Source organism: Rutidosis leptorrhynchoides, chromosome 2 (assembly GCF_046630445.1).
Source record: "Rutidosis leptorrhynchoides isolate AG116_Rl617_1_P2 chromosome 2, CSIRO_AGI_Rlap_v1, whole genome shotgun sequence".
Lineage (NCBI taxonomy): Eukaryota > Viridiplantae > Streptophyta > Magnoliopsida > Asterales > Asteraceae > Rutidosis > Rutidosis leptorrhynchoides.
Window position 1 is genome coordinate 323,160,461 of NC_092334.1, and position 15,996 is coordinate 323,176,456.

Genomic DNA, 15,996 nt, shown 5'->3' on the forward strand with positions numbered 1-15,996 from the left:
TAAAACTATAAAACGCTAATATGAAGAAAAAGCTTTTATAAATAAGTTCATATTATGCTACGAAATACTATTGACTACTCTTAAATTCTATATGATTAACTCAATTCTTTTGGCTATTTTTGAAGGAAATGGCACCGACGACTCGTCAGAACTTGAACATAAGTGAGGAAGACTTCCATGTTTTACTTGCTACGAACATAGTCGCAGTGCAAAATAACAACAATAACTCTAGTTCTAGCAGTGGAACTAATTCCATAAGAAATCATGTAGGATGCTCCTACAAAGAATTCACTGCCTGTAAACCTTTAGAATTCGATGGAACCGAGGGTCCAATCGGATTAAAATGGTGGACCGAAAAGGTTGAATCGATGTTTGCCATAAGTAAATGTACCGAAGAAGACAAAGTAAAATACGCTACGCATACCTTCATAGGTACTGCGTTAACATGGTGGAACACCTATCTCGAGTAGGTGGGACAAGATGTTGCTTACGCACTACCGTGGTCAACATTCAAGCACGTGATGAACGAGCAGTACCGTCCCAGAAACGAGGTCAATAAGCTCAAGGTAGAGCTTAGAGGATTACGAACGCAAGGTTTCGACATCACCATGTACGAAAAAAATTCATAGAGTTGTGCCTATTGTGTCCAAGAGCATTCGAAGATGAAGAAGAGAAGATTGACGCATTTGTAAAAGGGTTACCAGAAAGGATTCAAGAAGATGTGAGTTTACACGAGCCCGCCTCCATACAAAAGGCAAGTCGAATGGCTCACAAACTCATAAATCAGATTGAGGGAAGGATTAAAGAACAGGCGGCCGAAGAGGCCAATACGAAACAAGTCAAGAGAAAGTGGGAGGAAAACAGTGACAAGAGTTACCAATACAACAACAACAATAACTTCACCAAACGTCCCAACAATAATAACAACCACAACAATGCCAATAGCAATCTCAATAGCAACAATGACAACAATAATCAGAAAATTCCATGCTATAGGTGTGAAGGATATCATCCGAGTAAATACCGTGAAGTAGTATGCACCAAACGTAATAGGAAGGGTCATAGTGCAACGAGGTGTGAAGCTTACGGACCAAGGACTAAAAGAACAGATAATACCCACATTATTTGTTTCGGATGCGGGAAGAAGGGTCACTACAAAACTATGTGCCCCAATCAGGAAAACAATAATGGGCAAAACCGTGGAAGAGTTTTTAACATTAATGCAGAAGAAGCGCAGGAAAACCCGGAGCTTGTTACGGGTACGTTTCTTATCAATGAAAAACCTGCTTACGTTTTATTTGATTCGGGTGCAGATAGAAGCTATATAAGTAGAGATTTTTGTGCTAAATTAGGTGGTCCATTGATGCCTTTGGATAATAAATTTTTACTCGAATTAGAAAATGGTAAATTAATTACAGCAGATAAAATATGTCGGAATCAAGAAATTAAATTGGTTAGTGAAACATTTAAAATTGATTTGATACCAGTAGAGTTAGGAAGTTTTGATATGATAATCGGCATGGACTGGTTGAAAGAGATGAAAGCAGAAATTATTTGTTACAAAAAATGCGATATGCATTATGCGCGAGAAGAGAAAACCTTTAATGGTGTACGGAGAAAAGAGTAACGTGAAGTTAAATCTTATTAGTAACCTGAAGGCGCAAAAACTAATAAGAAAAGGTTTCTATGCCGTTCTAGCACACGTCGAGAAAGTCAATTCCGAAGAAAAGAACATCAATGATGTTCCCGTCGCAAAAGAATTTCCCAATGTATTTCCGAAAGAATTACCGGGACTACCTCCACACCGATCTGTTGAATTTCAAATAGATCTTGTACCAGGAGCTGCACCAATAGCTCATGCTCTATATAGACTCGAACCCAGCGAAATGAAGGAACTCTAAAGCATATTACAAGAACTTTTAGAGCGTGATTTCATACGACCAAGTACATCACCGTGGGGAGCTCCTGTTTTGTTTGTCAAAAAGAAGGATGGTACATTCAGATTGTGTATCGACTACCGAGAGTTGAACAAACTTACCATCAAGAACCGTTACCCACTACCGAGAATCGACGACTTATTTAATAAACTACAAGGCTCGTCAGTTTATTCGAAGATTGATTTACGTTCTGGGTATCATCAAATGTGGGTGAAGGAGGATGATATTCCGAAGACTGCTTTCAGAATGCGTTACGGTCATTATGAGTTTATGGTTATGCCGTTTGGAATAACTAACGCACCAGCTATGTTCATGGACCTCATGAACCGAGTGTGTGGACCATATCTTGACAAGTTTATCATTGTTTTCATCGATGACATACTTATTTACTCAAAGATTGAACAAGAGCACGGAGACCATTTGAGAAAAGTTCTCGAATTGTTGAAGAAAGAAAAATTGTACGCTAAGTTTTCAAAGTGTGCATTTTGGTTGAAAGAAGTTCAATTCCTCGGTCACGTAGTAAACAAGGAAGGTATTCAGGTGGGTCCATCAAAGATTGAAACTGTTAAAAACTGGGAAACCCCGAAAACTCCGAAGCATATACGCCAATTTTTAGGACTGGCTGGTTACTACAGAAGGTTCGTCCAAGATTTTTCCAAAATAGAAAAACCCTTGACTGCATTAATGCATAAAGGGAAGAAATTTGAATGGAAGGATGAGCAGGAGAAAGCGTTTCAATTGTTGAAGAAAAAGCTAACTACGGTACCTATATTGTCATTGCCTGAAGGGAATGATGATTTTGTGATATATTGTGACGCCTCAAAGAAAGGTCTCAGTTGTGTATTAATGCAACGAACGAAGGTAATTGTCTATGCGTCCAGACAATTGAAGATTCACGAGCAAAATTAAACGACTCACGATTTGGAATTGGGCTCTGTTGTAGTGACCCGAACTTTTCCATGTTTATATATATATTAAATGATTGTTATTTACATGATTAAGTGTTTCCAACATGTTAAGTAATCAAACTTGTTAAGACTTGATTAATTGAAATAGGTTTCATATAGACAATTGACCACCCAAGTTGACCGGTGATTCACGAACGTTAAAACTTGTAAAAACTATACGATGACATATACATGGTTATATATATAGTTAACATGATTTTATTATAAGTATGTATCTCATTAGGTATTTTAACAATGAGTTATATACATAAAAATGAGACTATTAAATTAAGAAACTCGAAAACGATATATATAACGATTATCGTTATAACAACGTCTTACTAGGTACATATGAATCATATTAAGATATTGATACGCTTGGTTAATTATGTTAAATGATAAGTAAATATATTATTAAGTGTATTAACAATGAAATACATATGTAAAAATAAGACTACTAACTTAATGATTTCGAAACGAGACATATATGTAACGATTATCGTTGTAACGACATTTAACTGTATATATATCATACTAAGATATATTATATATCATAATATCATGATAATATAACAATTTAACATCTCATTTGTTATAATAAATAATGGGTTAACAACATTTAACAAGATCGTTAACCTAAAGGTTTCAAAACAACATTTACATGTAACGACTAACGATGACTTAACGACTCAGTTAAAATGTATATACATGTAGTGTTTTAATATGTATTCATACACTTTTGAAAGACTTCAACACACTTATCAAAATACTTCTACTTAACAAAAATGCTTACAATTACATCCTCGTTCAGTTTCATCAACAATTCTACTCGTATGCACCCGTATTCGTACTCGTACAATACACAGCTTTTAGATGTATGTACTATTGGTATATACTCTCCAATGATCAGTTCTTAGCAGATCATGTGAGTCACCTAACACATGTAGGAACCATCATTTGGCAACTAGCATGAAATATCTCATAAAATTATAAAAATATGAGTAATCATTCATGACTTATTTACATGAAAACAAAATTACATATCCTTTATATCTAATCCATACACCAACGACCAAAAACACCTACAAACACTTTCATTCTTCAATTTTCTTCATCTAATTGATCTCTCTCAAGTTCTATCTTCAAGTTCTAAGTGTTCTTCATAAATTTCAAAAGTTCTAGTTTCATAAAATCAAGAATACTTCCAAGATTGCAAGTTTACTTCCAAGTTTTCTAAATCCATTCCAAGTAATCATCCAAGATCAAGAAACCTTTGTTACTTGCAGTAGGTTATCTTTCTAATACAAGGTAATAATCATATTCAAACTTTAATTCAATTTCTATAACTATAACAATCTTATTTCGAGTGGAAATCTTACTTGAAATTGTTTTCGTGTCATGATTCTGCTTCAAGAACTTTCAAGCCATCCAAGGATCCTTTGAAGCTAGATCCATTATTTCTCATTTCCAGTAGGTTTATCCAAGGAACTTGAGGTATTAATGATGTTCATAACATTCTTCGATTCATACATATAAAGCTATCTTATTCGAAGGTTTAAACTTGTAATCACTAGAACATAGTTTAGTTAATTCTAAACTTGTTCGCAAATAAAAGTTAATCCTTCTAAATTGACTTTTAAAATCAACTAAACACATGTTCTATATCTATATGATATGCTAACTTAATGATTTTAAACCTGGAAACACGAAAAACACCGTAAAACTGGATTTACGCCGTCGTAGTAACACCGCGGGCTGTTTTGGGTTAGTTAATTAAAAACTATGATAAATTTTGATTTAAAAGTTGTTTTTCTGGGAAAATGATTTTTATTATGAACATGAAACTATATCCAAAAATTATGGATAAACTCAAAGTGGAAGTATGTTTTCTAAAATGGTCATCTAGACGTCGTTCTTTCGACTGAAATGACTACCTTTACAAAAATGACTTGTAACTTATTTTTCCGACTATAAACCTATACTTTTTCTGTTTAGATTCATAAAATAGAGTTCAATATGAAACCATAGCAATTTGATTCACTCAAAACGGATTTAAAATGTAGAAGTTATGGGTAAAACAAGATTGGATAATTTTTCTCATTTTAGCTACGTGAAAATTGGTAACAAATCTATTCCAACCATAACTTAATCAACTTGTATTATATATTATGTAATCTTGAGATACCATAGACACGTATACAATGTTTCGACCAATCATGTCGACACATCTATATATATTTCAGAACAACCATAGACACTCTATATGTGAATGTTGGAGTTAGCTATACAGGGTTGAGGTTGATTCCAAAATATATATAGTTTGAGTTGTGATCAATACTGAGATATGTATACACTGGGTCGTGGATTGATTCAAGATAATATTTATCGATTTATTTCTGTACATCTAACTGTGGACAACTAGTTATAGGTTACTAACGAGGACAGATGACTTAATAAACTTAAAACATCAAAATATATTAAAAGTGTTGTAAATATATTTTGAACATACTTTGATATATATGTATATATTGTTATAGGTTCGTGAATCAACCAGTGGCCAAGTCTTACTTCCCGGCGAAGTAAAAATATGTGAAAGTGAGTTATAGTCCCACTTTTAAAATCTAATATTTTTGGGATGAGAATGCATGCAGGTTTTATAAATGATTTACAAAATAGACACAAGTACGTGAAACTACATTATATGGTTGAATTATCGAAATCGAATATGCCTCTTTTTATTAAGTCTGGTAATCTAAGAATTAGGGAACAGACATCCTAATTGACGCGAATCCTAAAGATAGATCTATTGGGCCTAACAAACCCCATCCAAAGTACCGGATGCTTTAGTACTTCGAAATTTATATCATATCCGAAGGGTGTCCCGGAATGATGGGGATATTCTTATATAAGCAACTTGTTAATGTCGGTTACCAGGTGTTCATCATATGAATGATTTTTATCTCTATGTATGGGATGTGTATTGAAATATGAAATCTTGTGGTTTATTGTTACGATTTGATATATATAGGTTAAACCTATAACTCACCAACATTTTTGTTGACGTTTAAAGCATGTTTATTCTCAGGTGAATACTAAGAGCTTCCGCTGTTGCATACTAAAATAAGGACAAGATTTGGAGTCCGTATTTGTATGATATTGTGTAAAAACTGCATTCAAGAAACTGATTTCGATGTAACATATTTGTATTGTAAACCATTATGTAATGGTCGTGTGTAAACAGGATATTTTAGATTATCATTATTTGATAATCTACGTAAAGCTTTTTAAACCTTTATTTATGAAATAAAGTTTATGGTTTGTTTTAAAAATGAATGCAGTCTTTGAAAAACGTCTCATATAGAGGTCAAAACCTCGCAACGAAATCAATTAATATGGAACGTTTTTAATCAATAAGAACGGGACATTTCATCTGTTGTTTTTGCATTAAAAACTTGGAGGCACTACTTATATGGGGTCAAAAGTATCATATATACCGACCACAAAAGTCTCTAACATATATTTGATCAGAAACAACCAAACATGAGGCAGCGTAGGTGGATTGAATTGTTAAATGATTACGATTTTGAGATTCGTTACCACCCGGGGAAGGCGAATGTGGTAGCCGACGCTTTGAGTAGAAAGGACAGAGAACCTATGCGGGTAAAAACTATGAATATAATTATTCGTACTAACCTTACTACTCAAATAAAGGAGGCGCAATAGGTAGTTTTAAAAGAAGGAAATACCCAAAGGATCGGAGAAACATCTTAATATTCGGGAAGACGAAACTCGATATAGGGCAGAAAGAATTTGGGTACCAAAGATTGGAGATGTGAGAGAAATGGTACTTAAGGAAGCACATAAAACTAGATACTCAATACATCCCGGAGCGGGAAAGATGTACAAAGATCTCAAGAAACACTTTTGGTGGCCGGGTATGAAAGCCAATATCGCTAAATAAGTAGGAGAATGTTTGACGTGTTCTAAGGTAAAAGCTGAACATCAGAAACCATCGGGTCTACTTCAACAACCTGAAATTCCAGAATGGAAATGGGAAAACATTACCATGGATTTCATTACTAAATTGCCAAGGACTGCAAGTGGTTATGATACTATATGGTTAATAGTCGATCGTCTTACCAAGTCAGCACACTTTCTGCCAATGAGAGAAGATGATAAAATGGAGAAGTTAGCATGACTATACTTGAAAGAAGTCGTCTCCAGACATGGAATACCAGTCTCTGTTATCTCTGATAGGGATGGGAGATTTATTTCAAGATTCTGGCAGACATTACAACAAGCATTAGGAACTCGTCTAGACATGAGTACTGCCTATCATTCACAAACCGATGGGCAGAGTGAAAGGACGATACAGACTTTTGAAGATATGATACGAGCATGTGTTATTGATTTTAGAAACAGTTGGGATCGACATCTACCGTTAGCAGAATTTTTCTACAACAACAGTTACCACTCAAGTATTGAAATGGCACCATTTGAGGCACTTTATGGTAGAAAGTGCAGGTCTTCGATTTGCTGGAATGAGGTGGAGGATATACAAATTACGGGACCGGAGATAATCCAAGAAACTACCGAGAAAATCATCCAAATTCAACAACGGTTGAAAACCGCTCAGAATCGGCAAAAGAGCAACGCGGACATTAGAAGAAAAGATTTGGAATTTAAAATTGGTGATATGGTCATGCTTAAAGTATCACCTTGAAAAGGCGTTGTTCGTTTTGGAAAACGGGGAAAACTAAACCCGAGATACATTGGACCATTCAAGATTATTGATCGTGTTGGACCAGTAGCTTATCGACTTGAATTACCTCAACAACTTGCCAATGTACATAATACTTTTCATGTCTCGAATCTGAAGAAATGCTTAGCCAAAGAAGATCTCACTATTCCTTTAGACGAAATCAAGATCAATGAAAAACTACAATTCATTGAAGAACCCGTCGAAATAATGGATCGTGAGGTTAAAAGACTTAAGCAAAACAAGATACCAATTGTTAAGGTTAGATGGAATGCTTATAAAGGACCCAAGTTCACCTGGGAGCATGAAGATTAGATGAAGAAGAAATACCCGCACCTATTTCCAGAAGATGCGTCAACACCTTCAACAGCTTAAAATTTCGGGACGAAATTTATTTAACGGGTAGGTACTTTAGTGACCCGAACTTCTCCATGATTATATATTAAATGAAAACTATATTTACATAATTAAATATTTCCAACATGTTAAGCAATCAAACTTGTTAAGACTTGATTATTTGAAATAGGTTTCATGTAGACAATTGACCACCCAAGTTGACCGGCGATTCACGAATGTTAAAACTTGTAAAAACGACATGATATATATATATATATATATATATATATATATATATATATATATATATATATATATATATATATATATATATATATATATATATATATAACATGATATTATGAAAAGTAAATATCTCACAAAGTATATTAACAAAGAGTTATATGTATAAAATGAGACTACTAAGTTAAGAAACTCGAATCGATATATATAACGATTATCGTTATAACAACGTCATACTAAATACATATGTATCATACTAAGATATTGTTATACTATATTTAAAATGATAAGATGATAATTATATATATCATTAAGTATGTTAACAATGAACTACATATGTAAAACAAGGCTACTAACTTAAGAATTGCGAAACAAGACATATTTGTAACGATTATCGTTGTAACGACATTTTAATGTATATATATCATATTAAGATATACTCATACCTCATAATATCATGATAATGTAATAATTTAACATCTCATTAGATATAATAAACAACGAGTTAACAACATTAAATGAGATCGTTAACTTAAAGGTTTCAAAACAACACTTACATGTAACGACTAACGATGACTTAACGACTCAGTTAAAATGTATATACATGTAGTATATTAAGATGTATTAGTACACTTTTTAAAGACTTCAAGACACATATCAAAGTACTTCTACTTAATAAAAATGCTTACAATTGCATTCTCATTCATTTTCGTCAACAATTCTACTCATATACACCCGTATTCGTACTCGTACAATACAAAGCTTATAAATGTATTTACTATTGGTATATACACTCCAATGATTAGCTCTTATGTAAGACCCTGTTTCCTTTTCAGTTATATGGGATGCCGTCCAATTTGGGGGATGCCGTCCAGTAGTGAAGAGTGGGACGCCGACCAAGAATTGGGACGCCGTACAAATGGTCTGACGGGCCAGCTGTGTAGTTTTTAGATTTTGAAAGGAGTATGTTGGTCTTTTCACTTGATGGCCGGTTTTAAGCCACAAATGGGCAAGGTTGAGCTCATTCAACCTTATCTTCACCAACACAGACACTCTCAACCATATCTAGAGAGAGAGTAAGAGTTTAGAGAGAGAGAGAGAGAGAGAGAGAGAGCTTGATTTGGAGAAGAAGGAGTCGAATTCTCACCAAAGCTCGGGTTCTAAAGTTGTTCATCTCGTTCTTGGCTACGTTGTGGTAGTATTGGTAAGTTCAAACTCTGAATTTCATTTGTTTGATTTGAGGTTCAATGTTAGGGTTTGAGCTTGATTAGTTGTGAAATCCTTTTAGATGATGAAGTGGGTTTATGGTGACTAGTTATTCTTGTCACTTGGCGGGTTTTAGGTTGGTTGACGTTTTGGCCATGTCTAGGCCTTGATATTGGGTTTAATCACTAGGTTTATTGATTATGGAAGTGTTGGAACCCTTTTGGGAGTATTTGGTTGACTAATTTTTAAATGGGTCAAAATTAGGGTTTGGTGTCGATTTGGGCAAGACGAGTGTTTAACACTTGTGTTCGAATTTAATTAGTGTATTAGGACCATTCTCACTTGTGTTAGTGATTATTGGTTAGTTTGGACGCGATTTGGTGCTTGGAAGTGCAACGGGTCGAAATTGTACTAAGTGTCGATTTGAGTTGGTTTGTAAATCCACTCTAAGTGTGTTATTTATATTGTGATAATGGAATATGTACTTTCCATTGGCGCGTTGCGGATTATTCGGTTGCATTCATCAAGGCGACAAGGTGAGTGTTAATATCCAATGTGCATATGTATGTGTAGGATGGGTGCGGGTTGGGTGAAGTGATTCTCGGTTATAGAGCTTACTTCACATATAGGTGGATTTGATGGACTTATGTATGGGTCCAATTGGCACGGTTGTGCATTTTGGTTGACCACCTTTGGCGAGGTGCACATTTTGTGTGTACGTTATCACACGTGTTTGTGATGTAGATTATATAACCCCAATGGCGAAGGGTTGATATTGAGTTGTGAATTGGATAACCCCGATGTGGTGGATTTCATAATCCCGTGACCGTGGGTTTGGATATTGGAGAAGTGGATCACGTGTAGTTCAGATTCATGATGACTCGTGTAGTTCAGTCATCTTATTGAGGTAGTGATCTCGTGTGGTTGCGGATTCACTAAGGCTCGTGGAGTTCGGCCAACCTCGATGTAGTTGTGATATTGAAGATAGTAGTCTCGTGTGGATGCAGATTTACTAAGGCTCGTGTAGTTCGGCCAATCTTCATTTGGTATTTGGGTTACGGGGTTAACCTTGGGTGTTTTACGCTTTATTGTTATACATATATCGTCGTATTGTTGTGATGTAGCTAGCCCTCCGGGTGTAGCTTGTGGGAGTCGTTCATAGCGTCATTAGTGAACTTGTTTGTTGATTATTAGCTTGTTATATAGCGGTTGAACGGTATACTTAGTTTGCCTTATATGTGGATGCTCCGGTATGTGTTATTTGATTATTCGTGTGGCGTGTTCATTTTATGCATATATATGTATGTAGTATATTCTCACTCACTAAGCGTTAGCTTACCCTCTCGTTGTTTACATTTTTATAGATATGCATGGATGCGGTGGCTCGGGTAAGCGTGGGAACTAGGGGACTTGCGTAGTTGCTTAGAAGACGTGCTTTTGGATTTGATTAGGATTGGGTAGCGTATCCCCAATCACCATGCTCGGTCTTCGCTTTTGTGTTAAAATTTATATGGTCTAAAACTCGTAATTTTGTAAGAAAGTCGTAAAACGGCCGATGTGGGCCCGGTGTCGTAAAACTCGGTTTTATTGTGGAAAACTCTTAGTTTTAATTATTATAACATATTGTGAAAGTATTTTCGTGTGAATGTGTCGGGAAGCGGGTTTTACGCTCGCGTAAAATTGTAAAGCAGATCAGAATCTTTTAGTTCATTTGGACGCCGTCCAAAAAGTTTGGACGCCGTCCAGTCCTTCAGAACTGGACGCCGTCCAGATAGCTGGACGCCGTCCAGATGCACTGTTCCAAAAAAAAAAAATTAGGCGTATTTTTGGTTGGATAACGGGTTGGATCGTTACAAGTGGTATTAGAGCATGGTCTAAGGGATTTAGGTGACTTGAGATAGGCGCCTAGACTTAGACTTTTTGTGTATGCTTATTTGTTGCGAGACTTGTAGGTGAACGGGTCAGAATGAGAACTTGGTTAGTGCCTTAGCGTGTAGGTGAATGATAATGCTAAAAACGAACATATATTTCATAGCATTATTCCTCAAGAAAGACAAGCTTTTAGTTGGAATTGTTCTATTTACAAGTGATATTCGTTTAAATAATAAAAGGTGAAGACAAAAGACAGATTCGACGAATTGAAGACGCATACGACCAAAAAGCTCAAAAGTACAAAATACAATCAAAGAGGTTCCAATTATTGATAAGAAACGTCTCGAAATTACAAAAGTAGAAGATTCAAAACGCAAAGTACAAGATATTAAATTGTACGCAAGGACGTTCAAAAATCCGGAACCGGGACCAGAGTCAACTCTCAACGCTCGACGCAACGGACCGAAAGTTACAAACTAATTATGTATATAAATATAATATAATATATAATTAATTATATAAATTATATATTTATATTATTAAAATCCGTCGGCAAACAAAGATCCAAAAGGTGTGAGCTGGATCCGATCTCTCCGTGACTCGCGGAGTTCTAAGAGCAAAGGGGCCGCGACTCGCGGAGCCCCAAATTCTGAAACTGCCTATAAAAGCCAACGCATTCGACGAGTTTTATATATCCATATATCATCTCTCTCTATATACATAAATATATATATATAATTTATATTTTAATTTTAATTTTAATTAATAATAATAAGGTTATGTTAGCGAATGTTGTAAGGGTGTAAGTCGAAATTCTGTCCGTGTTACACTACGCTATTTTTAATCATTGTAAGTTATGTTCAACCTTTTTACATTAATGTCTCGTAGCTAAGTTATTATTATGCTTATTTAATACCGAAGTAATCATGATGTTGGGCTAATTACTAAAATTAGGTAATTGGGCTTTGTACCATAATTGGGGTTTGGACAAAAGAACGACACTTGTAGAAATTAGACTATGGGCTATTAATGGGCTTTATATTTGTTTAACTAAATGTTAGTTTGTTAATTTTAATATAAAGATTTACAATTGGACGTCCCTATAAATAACCATATACACTCGATCGGACACGATGGGCGGGGTATTTATATGTACGAATAATCGTTCATTTAACCGGACACGGGAATGGATTAATAGTCACTAGAATTATTAAAACAGGGGTGAAATTATGTACAAGGACACTTGGCATAATTGATAACAAAGTATTAAAACCTTGGGTTACACGCAGTCGATAACCTGGTGTAATTATTAAACAAAGTAATAAAACCTTGTTACAGTTTAAGTCCCCAATTAATTGGAATATTTGACTTCGGGTATAAGGATAATTTGACGAGGATACTCGCACTTTATATTTATGACTGATGGACTGTTATGGACAAAAATCAGACGGACATATTAAATAATCCAGGACAAAGGACAATTAACCCATGGGCATAAAACTAAAATCAACACGTCAAACATCATGATTACGGAAGTTTAAATAAGCATAATTAATTTATTTCATATTTAATTTCTTTTATTTTATATTTAATTGCACTTCTAATTATCGCACTTTTATTTATTGTTATTGTATTTAATTGCACTTTTAATTATCGTACTTTTTAATTATCACAATTTTATTTTATCACACTTTTATTTATCGCAATTTCATTATCGTTATTTAATTTACGCTTTAAATTAAGTTATATTTATTTTTAATATTTTACATTAGGTTTTAACTGCGACTAAAGTTTTTAAAATCGATAAACCGGTCATTAAACAGTAAAAACTCCCCTTTATAATAATAATATTACTTATATATATATATTTGTATTTTTATAAATTTAAACTAATATAGCGTTAAGCTTTGTTTAAAAGATTCCCTGTGGAACGAACCGGACTTACTAAAAACTACACTACTGTACGATTAGGTACACTGCCTATAAGTGTTGTAGCAAGGTTTAAGTATATCCATTCTATAAATAAATAAATATCTTGTGTAAAATTGTATCGTATTTAATAGTATTTAGTTGTAAAAATAAAGCTATTTCATATACACCTCTGCGCACATCAAGTATTTTTTGGCGCCGCTGCCGGGGAACGACGAAGCGAAACGCCACACACATAAAAAAAAAGAGAATTTTTATTAAGTTTTATTTAGTTTTTGTAAAAATACATTTTAAATATTAAAAAAATATAAAAATTTTAAAACCGAAAAAGAAAAATATATATATATATATATATATATATATATATATATATATATATATATATATATATATATATATATATCTATTTTTAAGATTTTTATTTATAAAATTATAAAGTATTTCTATTTTTTTATTTTAGTTTTTAAAATATAAGTTTTTATTTATTATATTTTATATAATTATTAAAAACAGAAAAATATATAAAATATAATTTAAACAAAACTACAGAACCTGTCGAACGATATTTGTGCATTTAAAATTTTAACCTCCGCGACTCGCGGGGTTTTATGGTACGTGGCACCGCAACTCGCGGAGCCACCCTGACACGAGCAGAAGCCTTAATTCTGCATTAATTACGTGTAATTATTATTATTATTTATTTAAAAACCCTAATTCGGTTTTGTTAATTAATTAATTTAGTTTAGTTTTAATTATTTTATATATTTAGTTTAATTAGTTTAATTAAATTTTAAAATTAATAGTTTTATAAAATAAATAATATAAAAATAATATTTTTATAAAAATTATAATTTTTACAATTTTTAGTATATTTTTATATTTTGTACCTTTTTAATTGTTTTAGCGTAATATTTGTATTTTTCGCTCTTTTTTTAGTTCTAAGTCATAGTTTTTGCCTTAGTTATTTTTATTTCTAGATTTTTAGGCTTTGCCGTAAAATCCCTTAAGTGCTTTCTCTTTAGACTAAGATTTAGGTGCTTTAGAATTTTGCGACGCCATTTTTATATTTTAGTGCCTTTTTAAGATATTGCCATTTGGGATATAGTTTTTCTTTTAAGCTTTAATATTTTTAGACGCAACTTTTAATTCTTAGTTTTTAGTTCCTTTTTAAGTTTTAACGCGCTACTTTCTTATTTTTATTTTTCGACGCCTTTTACCTATGTATCAATTATCACTCCAATTAATAATCTCAATTTGCAATTTTAATTTTAAGTTAGTGATAATAATAAGGTTGGGTTAGTCGAGTGTTTTAAAGTTTTATAAGTCACACTTTTTCTTTCTTATTTTTCGACGCCTTTTATTTTTCAACCCTTTTCTTTTTCGACCTTTTTCGACGCGCTCTTTTTCTTTCTCATTTCTCGCCATTCTAGTTTTTAGGACTTAGAATTTTCTCTATTTCTTCTCTAAATTTCTTAAAATTATGAAAATTTATTTTAAGTGGTTAAATTGATAGACATCAAAATTTTCTTGTTCGTAGTAATAGTTGGATTTGTACGTGGATCGGGTTATTGGAGCCAAACAGTACTCAATTATATTGAGACCAAACGAATCCTGCCCCTCTGCTGCATCTTTTGGCTATTCGAAACGTGGGCAAAATCAGAAAAGTCTATTAATTGGATAACTTATATAATTTTTCTTTCCTTTTAAAAACTAATAGGATATTCAGTGAATGCACCGAGCAAGACGTTCACCACCTTTTGTACGTTCACCACCTGTAACTCGATCAAGACATCTAGCTAATATTACCGCCGTTGATTTTTCTTTAGAATCGTCATCCAGTCGACCAAGTACTCCAATTCAAATTTCCGATAATCCATTTTCTGAACCCGATCTCACAATTGAGAATCCGGAGAATATTCAGGGACGATTTATAGATCCTGAACCATTAATTTTTCCTCCGGAACCACCAATCATTCAAACAGAGATTGTTGAGGAATGAACCATTAAATCAGAATCCTCCAGTGATTCAGATTCAACAAATTCAATAATGGAGAATCTGGAACCTCTAAGTATGGAAGACCGGATGCTAGCTAAATGCACTGGCCAAGGTCATGCAATTACTCATCCTGACATTAATGCACCAGATTAGGAAATCAAAGGACAAATTCTACATATGGTGACTAATCAATGCCAATTTAGTGGTGCGTCGAAGGAAGATCCAAATGAACATCTTCGTACCTTTAATAGGATCTGCACACTATTTAAAATAAGAGAAGTTGAGGATGAACAGATATATCTCATGTTATTTCCCTGGACTTTAAAGGGAGAATCCAAAGATTGGTTGGAATCATTACCTGAAGGGGCGATTGATACATGGGACGTTTTAGTTAAAAAATTTCTTAAACAATTCTTTCCGGCATCTAAAGCCGTAAGACTTCAAGGAGAAATTGTTACGTTCACACAGAAACCAAACGAAACTCTATATGAGGCATGGACAAGATTTGAAAAGTTATTAAGAGGATGTCCGCAACATGGTTTAGACACTTGTCAAATAGTACAAATATTCTACCAAGGATGCGACATCACTACAAGGAAAGACATCGATATAGCAGCTGGTGGTTCTATTATTAAGAAAACCGAAACTGATGCTTATAAAATTATTGATAACACTGCTTCCCACTCACATGAGTGGCACCAAGAAAAAGATATCGTTAGATCATCTAAAGCAGCTAGAGCCGATTCTAGCCATGACTTAGATTCCATTTCA

General features: G+C 33.8%; 1 non-coding gene across 1 annotated transcript; it reads right to left on the minus strand.

The window, feature by feature from the left end:
* Positions 1-15,660: 15,660 nt before the first annotated feature.
* Positions 15,661-15,767, minus strand: LOC139895266 (small nucleolar RNA R71). Its single transcript, XR_011775725.1, has one exon. It is a non-coding gene; the product is annotated as a small nucleolar RNA R71 (small nucleolar RNA).
* Positions 15,768-15,996: the final 229 nt, after the last annotated feature.